The sequence below is a fragment of the Bombus bifarius genome, unplaced genomic scaffold (assembly GCF_011952205.1).
Source record: "Bombus bifarius isolate JDL3187 unplaced genomic scaffold, Bbif_JDL3187 scf7180000009145, whole genome shotgun sequence".
In the NCBI taxonomy this organism is placed as follows: Eukaryota; Metazoa; Arthropoda; class Insecta; order Hymenoptera; family Apidae; genus Bombus; species Bombus bifarius.
In genome coordinates, this window is record NW_022884930.1 from 595107 (window position 1) to 604652 (window position 9546).

General features: G+C 40.4%; 3 non-coding genes across 3 annotated transcripts; all 3 read left to right on the forward strand.

Moving 5' to 3' along the window:
• Positions 1–7775: 7775 nt before the first annotated feature.
• Positions 7776–7877, forward strand: Trnay-gua. The gene is made up of 2 exons: positions 7776–7812; positions 7842–7877. It is a non-coding gene; the product is annotated as a tRNA-Tyr (tRNA).
• Positions 7878–7966: 89 nt separating this feature from the next.
• On the forward strand, positions 7967–8065 carry Trnay-gua. The gene is made up of 2 exons: positions 7967–8003; positions 8030–8065. It is a non-coding gene; the product is annotated as a tRNA-Tyr (tRNA).
• Positions 8066–8460: 395 nt separating this feature from the next.
• Trnay-gua lies at positions 8461–8555 on the forward strand. Its single transcript has 2 exons — positions 8461–8497; positions 8520–8555. It is a non-coding gene; the product is annotated as a tRNA-Tyr (tRNA).
• Positions 8556–9546: the final 991 nt, after the last annotated feature.

Genomic DNA, 9546 nt, shown 5'->3' on the forward strand with positions numbered 1-9546 from the left:
TCTATTCGCACCCCTACCCCAAACATTTCCCTTACCTCGATATAATCTCGCGTCGATTTCGAATTCTCCAACCGATATTCCGATCCTGTGTCGATTAGCTGTTGAGATAATTCCGCACGATGGATAAACGTATAATTATGCAAAGTTGGTTGAATCACGGTCATGGTGTAATAGAAGCAGCACATTGCACGAAAGTACATACTCTATGTATATTTGTTTTCCACGCTTTCGCCAAGAAATGTTGTGCGATGTCACGTGGAAATCCGGGAGAAACTCAATGACACGCTCTAGAACCTAGTAGCATCATCCGAATCGTCTGGTAATTAAAGGAATTTCGAACCTTTCGTAGGTAAAAGGACTCTGCTCGTTTTCTTCGACGCGATTTTAATATTCAGCGCGTTCTCAGCGAACATTAATCGTACGAGCGAAATCAAGTATTTCATAATTTCCCTGCTACGAATTTTATAGCTTGTCTGTCGGTAATCGTAATATTAGTTAAATACAAGTTATCGTTAATTAAATATACCATCTTAAATAAAGTATCTCTCTTTCGCAAACGTGTGTTTTACAATAGTGCACCTTTGTACAAACGTGACACCAAGTCTGTGAAATGTCGCGGTGTTTATCTCAACGGAACAAAATGGATCGTACGCAATTCGACGAAATAATATAAAACAGAAAACGTTGTGCGTCTATTACTTCCTCATAAAATGAGAGACACTTTTCGGACAACCCAATAGATTTAAAAAGGTTACACTTTTCTGATCTTCGTAAAATCGCCCCTGTGTCGATGTCAACTTGCAACGACACATCGAAGTTACAAACAACAGACGTGATACGCGTTTGTTTGTCGTTACTTTCTCTGTTAATTGTAGCTAATCGGGCGCGTAGTCTCTAACAACCGGATCGTTTCAATAACGAGCACTTTACCGTATTAGCGGTTTTCATTCCGCGATGCTTGCGTAACGTGTTTTTCCTCGTCGGCGCCGAGCCGTTTTCGAGAAATTCTCGATTTTGTAACGCGAACGACCTTGTTCTTGTCACTTTCACTCGGCTCGTCCGCGGACCACGATCGCGATCGTCCAGAGCGAGCATCGAGAGATCGTTGCAGAACCACGTGCACACGCCCATTTGTCTCGCAACGATCGTGCTCGCGTAGACTGAACCCAGGAAAGTCGACCTTGCCCTTGACAAACGACTTTAAACGCCAAAAACAGCTTCCACCGGACCTTACAGATTCTTTTCGAGATGATCATCCACTGACAATTTTACGAGCCGATTTCGTTTATGCCAATTTACGCATCACGGTTTCTCAATCTGCTTTGGAAGAGTATTTCGCGATTATTTCTCTCGTTTAAACTACATGTACCAATAAATTACAGATGGAACTTTTTTATTTGTGTCTTGTGTTTTTGTCATTTCCTTGTGTCATTGTTCTTGGCCTCTTCGTTAATGCTCTCCTCTATGCTACGTCTACTTGCAAAGTTCCACGCGCATACCTATTACTGGTTGATAAATTATTATACGCAAGAAAGTTCTATCTATTGCTCATATTAGACAGCCAATTTTTGTAAATGTACTCGACAGAAGGAACAATAGAACGTTTTCCTATTTCATCGTTTTTATCGTTTTTTTCTATAAAATTATCGATGGCATTGATTCGAATGTAATCGAGCTCAAGGTACGCGCTTTAGTGTGCGATGCGATTGTCCAAGGTCGTCATCACCTTGATTATTTATTCCAAAAATTGAAATCGTATGTATCCGAGGGAGGAAGGTCGACGGCAATGGAGACATAACACGCGGATCGATGCAAGCCTCGACTCGACTCTCCTTTAAATAAACCCGAAAGAATAATGATTGCAAATTTCAACGCAACGAACAGCCGCTGGTTCCTCTCGAAAACGAGCCTCGCTTTGTGTGTTCAAACAGAGAACGAAACTCGACGCAAACTTTTACCTTTATACATATTCGCAATTATCGATTAGCAGTCAAAAAATCTCTTTATCTCTCTCTTTCTCTCTCTTACTATCGACAAAGTTTATTTGCATTTCAAACAGTAGTAGCGAAACTCTCTCTCGGATATTGCTTTGTATCCAAGCCAATTACGCCCCCCTGTCTCTCTCTCTCTCTCTCTCTCTCTCTCTGTTTCGATACAACTATCTCGTTCTATTCTATGGAGCAATAACGATTACAACGATACAACGTTATTCAGAGCATGCTCGTAACGATGAAGTTTATAAGCCGACTGATCTTTACGTGTATTTATTTATTCGCCTGTTTAAATCAAGTTGTATTCGTTTCGTTATGACTGAAACGCATAAGATCGTTGAGTCGCGTAGAAGAAAGTTATCAAGGTATAATGAAATCACAGTCGATAATCGGTTCTTATTTGTAGAAACGTAATCTTTCAAAATTAGCATACTGTTAACCTGCAGCGTCATCGACGTTACGCAATGCTGGTTGTACAGGGTGGGGCACCCAAATGGGAACATTCGATTACGCTGTTCGTCTTCAAGGTAAAGAAAAGGTAGCCAAAAATGTAAAGTCGGTTTTCCATTTAACTTGAGCAATCGTTCGGTCCTGAAACATTCGATATATGTATATGTTTAAATGCACGAATCGACGGTTCTAACGTTAATTGATCATTAAATTAATATCAACGATACATAAACTCTGCGATAAATGTAGGAAATAAAGCGATTCAAGATTGCAAGAGCATCTGCCGAAGGCAGGAACGGTGGTCGTTTAATATTCCCGATTCATCCGGCTGGTTCATCCCGCGGAGAGGTCGAGAAACGAACGTTTTCGTGTTGCACGGCAGCCTGAGGCCAACCACGGTTAACTTTCGCTGTCAAACGTCACGTAATCCAAAACCGAGGCGGCTGGATACGCGCGTCGTCGCAGCATTATCCGTCTACGGATCCACTCGCGTGCATTAAACATGAGAATGACCCCGCATTACGGAACGACCACGGTTTTGCAACGTGTTCCGTTACACACTGCCCCCACTGGCCAGTCACAAGGATTCTCGTAAACACCGCGATCTCGCGAGCTGTGCTGCTCTTTCGGATTTTGCAGGCAAACCGATGATAAATCGCTTTCCGTGCGGAACATTACTTTTTCAATGTAGAGTAGAGCTTCTTCGAGAAGGGAGAGGGTGATCGACTCGTTCATAAGGTCATTTTTTAATCGGAAATGTGTGCGACGGTGAAATTGAGAATGAATAGAAACCAGTCGATTTAATCTATTTTTAGAACCATTCGCCTGTAATACGCTTGTAAGCTTCCATTCGTAAGTATTAGGACACATCCTATCGTTCGACGTAAAATCGTAAATTATGAGAACTGTAACGTCAAGTTCATAAGATAAAGAACTGCCCTATATTTTTGTGTGTTAAAAGATTCTGTGCAAAAGTTTGTTGCACCGACGCGTATCTTGTTTATCCGCATTTAAACGACTTTTTGCAAACCGAATACCGTGATAAACGGCCGTACAGGAGATACGTAAGTACTTACGTCTTGCAACGAGTTAAAGTATCCTTCTATTTGCCTTTCCTCTATTTGCTTCGGGCTATACGATTTGTAAATAATATCGACGAGTGCACGTTGTTCTCGCAGCGATGTAAGAAATATTCTGACAGTTTCGACAGGTCGATATATTCGGAGAAGAAATTTTTAGACGGTCTCGTCTCGTCTCGACTCGACTCAACATTCGATCGAAGATTCCACGTCTGCGTCTGCAATTCAGATGATTTGATTCTAAAGTTCAAGGCTTTTCAAATACAATCTTCAAAATACTAGAAAGAACGCCAAGCACGTTTAAGTAGAAAGAATCGATATATTGAAAGACAAGGAAAAAACACACACGAAACCAGTCAGTTTTCAGTGAAAGCTTCGTCCGAGGTCGCATAATTAATCTGCTATAATTACGTACATACGTGCGATAATTTTTGGTGTACGCGTGCCTCCTCCGCCTTGTCTTCTTCGCTATCAACGAGGTTATACTTCGTGCACCCAGTGAAAGTGATAATAAATCCGAGTCACGCGGTCTCCCGATAACGAGATTATTCCTTCAAAAATCTCTCAATCCTTTTTCTTATTTTATATCTCAATCTTTATTGGCATTATATATTAATTACATAAATACCATATAAATGATAATATAATAGAAAAGGTAAGATGCGGCGGGTTAATTCGCCAGCACTTTCATTTAAAAACTTTCACGCCAATAAACGATTCTCGAAATTACACAACCCACCTTCCGATCGGTTATCCAATTTTTTGGAATTAGAAAATTATGCGTTTCGTGTAGGGACTGAGATTCCTCTACGGATAATGACGCGATAGTGTCGCAACGCACGTGGGTATCCCGTTACATCTTCGACAGCGTGCAGGAGGAAAGAATATAAAAAGATACTCGCCACGGAAAGGACGGGCTATTACGGAGAAGAGTTGAAAGTTGAAAGTGACACTCTCGATCTTTCTGCTACTTCTTCGAACGTAGAATCAAGAAATCATTTCCCTTTCTTTTCTCTCTAGAATCGAAGAATACCTACGTATCGAATTAACAAATATGAACGTACAAAAATACATCTCAATGCCAAGAATTCCAATTTTGCTAACGTAGTTTCCACGTACGTCCATCGCAAGCAAACAAACAATTAATTATAGGTTTAATATTACAAATTATCGACACGTTATTGATACGATGAAGAGGCGGACTAAGGCTTAAATATTTCCGGGAGATTACCGAAATCACCGGCCTTCTATTTTTAGTTCATTAATTAAGTTCCTAAAGTCCCTTCAAATGGGCAGTCTGTCCCTGGTACGATATTATAATAAAGATTAATTTCGAGGCAGTCGTTTATAAAAATATAGACGCAAGGAGAGAATTCGCACGCGTCAACGACTCTACAAAGTTTATTTAAATTATCTGATCGCTCCTTTTGCTAGAATCTTACGTAAATGTATACCTACATCGATCAGTGAGTATATAAATTTAGTAAATTTGCCGCTTTTACCGTCATAACGTCATTCCATATCTCGCCTTTCGTTTACGTCTTCTTGGTCAACGTTTCGTTTATGGTATCGCATAGTTGAGATACTCTATCGCGCCTATAGAAACGCAATTACACCACTTCCTGCGACAGCTTCCATTCCTTTCACCGTGATTACGCCGACATCGGGAGCGAAATGCACCGACAAACAAAAAGACGCTTAGAATCAGACAACTGGCCGCCTTGTCCCTCTTTTCGCGTCCCCATGATCCTGACAGTGAAGGTATCTCGAGGACGAGACCTTATTCGATCGATCACGCGATCTTCGAGGCTGCTCACGTTTAAGGACGACCAGAAACTTTCGTACCGGAAACATCATCGAGAATCGATCAAACGATCGACGAAGGATTTAAGTTAACCAACATGATTCAAATAAGTACAGTGGTTCGCAAAAGTATTAACTTACTAGAAATTTCTCATCTTTCTCGACTATCGTTCGCGAATAATTATAAGGACGAACATTGAACTAAAATTCATATGATTATTGCGTAGAATTCTGTAGAATTTCCCTTATAACGACCCGATGAAGTGGCAGTGACTTTCGTGATTCGATTAATCGCTTGCTTGCGAGGGATTCGACTCGTTCGAACATCGAAAAAGGTACAGTCAGACCTCCGAAACCTGCAACTACTCGTTCTGAGATTAACAATCACCTTGTGAAGATCGAATACTTTTGATAAGTACAATGTACGACGAATTGATTTCATTAAGATGTACAAGTGGATATGTAACTTAACTCCATTATTTATTTAAATCGCATTTATTTCAGTTTGACGAACTTGCAGTTGCAAAGAGAGGCAGAGGAATGCGCGTGCGCGTTTCAAAGAGGCGTGGTGCATACCTCGAGGACAATGCAACGTGAATTCGAGCGGTCGATTCAAGCGAACGATACTTGAAAATGGGTCAGAGGATTTTTCGTTTCACGGATCAGTTCCGATTTTACGCACGATGAGCTCCCTCCCTCGGGGTCGACGACTTTCCACGTTCCCGCGGACGATTTTGGACCGAAGGTTCCTCTGTTCCCTTCTCGTGAAACTCGTTCACCTCATGTCAGAAGGCAAACTCGATGCCAACTACTTTTATCGAGTTCGCGTGAAAAAACACGTAGGTCGTTCGTCGTGAATGCGTCTATGCTTAAAGAAAACGACATAGCGTTAAGTAGAGTTCAATTGATCTGTACGCGACTACACTGGCGCACGAAAGTATTCGAACATGCGCAACAGTAAACTGTCCATTTTGTGCGTGTGGTGTAAAACAATTTGTAATTTCACTAGCGCTGTGCTGAAACACAACTGTCGTTTGTTTAAAAACAGGACGCGTAGAAACAGAGCCGTTAAAAGCTAGTTAAATTATGTACGCTGGTTAACAGGTACCGATATGCGCGATATCTCACAACAGGCATTTTCCAAATTTTCAGAAAACTACGAATTGTGCAGGTTTGACAAATCCGAGCAGTCCATTGGCGCGTTAAATTTCAAAATACATAAATTCCAGTCGCGCATTTTCATGTACCACGAAATTTATTAACTTGTCATAGAAACACTACGAATTCCCAATTCCAAACCTATTCAATAACTCAACCGTGACGGGACAATGATCGCAAACGATCGGGTAGAGTGGAAACCACGATGGTAACGTTTGCTATCGTCGTAGCTGTCAACGATGGAAACACACGTACGATCCACGTATATACGTGATTGAGTATCGGCTGAATCGAGAGGCAGGTTTTCTAGATGGGGAAAACGTCGATCTGCGTAATCACTTTCCATTGAGTGAATTTTCCCCTAGCTGTTGATCGCCGCCGTTTCGAGCGATTTATTTGTCGTCAAACCGCGGGACGAAGGGAATCGCATCGAACGGAGGGAATTTTTGTTCGACCAGCCGTAACGATACCGTAACTCCGGTAACGAAATACACGATTTATTATTATGCGTTACGTCGTCGCAGTTTCATTAAACGCGTCCTGCACCGGAACGCGTCGAAGAAACGACGTTAACGGGCCTGCGGCCGATTTCCGCCCGCTGTGCCGATCGTGCGCCGTGATATTCAACAACCACGGTGAATAATGCGATCCGTCGAGTGATTTGATCGCGATTTTTCGTCGCTTGTTGATCGTGAAAATCGATATGAGAAATTTTGGTAATTCTTTGGTTTCGCGAATTGGATGAATGGAAGGATTTCGGATGATCTTATTGGAAGTAAGTCATCTGATTCTTAAGAACCGGGCATGTGTAATGATATCGTAAAATTAAAAAGAAATAAAGTCGATCGATTTGACTTACAAGAGGTTCGATTATCTCTTGTTATCCCTTGGGCCTTTTACAAACTGTTTTGGACATTTAGATAAATTGTATCATTGGACAAGTTATTGAAAACTAACCAGTTACTTTGCTTTTCGACTGTCTCGTGCGAACATACTATTTTTTAAACGCATGTTAAAAGCATATCATTAAAAACAGATGATATCGAGAAAATCGACAAAGATGAATCTATCACGCTCTTTCTGTGTGATCTTCGAATGAAAATAAACCGTATTAGCATAGAACAGTATGCAACGATTCGATCTCGTATCTTGGAAAAGACATCCATAGGTCAAATCCGGCTCGAAGAGGTTTTTACCTTGTCGAACGCTCTCAGAAGTTCCTTTCTCTTTGACGCTTCGGTAGCAAATGGTTTGAATAATGGTCATGTATCACGGAGAAGCTGATGATTGCAGGCCTTCGATAGCTCAGTTGGTAGAGCGGTGGACTGTAGTTGTTGAAGCGTTCCAGAAGAGGAGAGATATCCATAGGTCGCTGGTTCGAATCCGGCTCGAAGGAATATTTTTTGTAGAATGAAGTTTCTTCCACCAAACGATTCGAGCAATTTGGTTGGAACATGAACGGGAAATGTAAATGTACATACAACCCCTTCGATAGCTCAGTTGGTAGAGCGGTGGACTGTAGTTGGTTCGCGATGAAAAGAAAGAGACATCCATAGGTCGCTGGTTCAAATCCGGCTCGAAGGAATATTTTTGCAAAATATTATTTAAAAAATGTAAGATAAGTTTCTGAATCTCAGAAGGGTAAAAATGGTTATAACCCATTGCAATAACTCGTTTAGTATAGAACGGTGAACTGTAGTTGATCCGAGTGTAAGTGGAATAGTTAAAAAGGGTATCCATAGATTGTTATTTCAAATGTGGCTCAAAGGAACGATTATTTTGTCGAGTCAATTTAATCGAATGTTATTCTGTTGGAAAACGTTACGATTTCGATGTTTTTTGAAATATATGTATTATTATGTAATAACTGACGTTATTATATAATTTTTAACGTTATATTTTACAGAAAAATTAATTAAAATTATTGATATATAATATGTAACTATTAATAGCGTTATTTAAGCACGTTTCATCACATCCCTTCGATAGCTCAGTTGGTAGAGCGGTGGACTGTAGCGGTTAATGTATATTCAGAGATATCCATAGGTCGCTGGTTCGAATCCGGCTCGAAGGAATATATATTTTTATATTTTTAAACACACAATTTCTTATTAATCTATCGTTACAACTTCCTCAATAGCGTTATAAAATTGTTTTTCATACTTTTAAGAAATGTTTATTTCATTTGTTTCGCTCGAAGAAAGCTCACCAACAAAGAGATCTTCACAGACCATCTTTCTTAACTCGTAGATTAGAGAAGACGAGTCGATTCTTCGTTTGTAAATATCTCCTATATTTAGACGAATAATTGCATTTTTTAAACACATAGATTATAATGTTATGATTACATTTGCATGAACTAAAACTGACCTAGCTCAGAGATTGGTTTATCATCATTGGCAATCTTCAATTTCATAATTATAAATGTTTCTTCGGCCAACAGATAAAAAAATATACGTAGATAATGTATTTTTTATCTCGTTAATTACATTCCTCTAATTCTCTCAAGCAGTATACAAGCGGATAGTGAAATCGAAGATCAAATTTCAGATCTCACAAATCAGGCGTAACACACTTTTCCTAAATCTCCTCGAAACGTGTAACTTCGTACAAGATTAAGATCGTGTAGCGATCATAACAAATAACAGCGAGTGAAACGTCGTGCCGCTGAGAAAATTCAATCGCCTCCGATCGACATCGTACACCACCTCTCTCACCTGCAGAAGAAGAATTTCAATTAACGTTGCGTGGCTTACGAGAAGAGAAAAAATCGAGACAAATAATCGAGCGACGGTATTCGACTTCCATCGCCCACTGACCTAATAGAAGTCAATTTCACCGAGTATCATTTCTTCGAAGGCGCGTCGTACCAACGACAGTCAAAAGTCTGTGACGTGGAATTTCTGATATCGCTGTCGTTGACTTTCAAATGGCGAGTCGAAACCTGTGGCGCCTCCAGTTGGACGATTCGCCTTTCGAAGAAAATTAATTATTATATTAATCATTGGAGAAGTTTGCTTAGGGATCGTCGTCGATGAACGACTCTCGATCTTTATCGGCGTTAC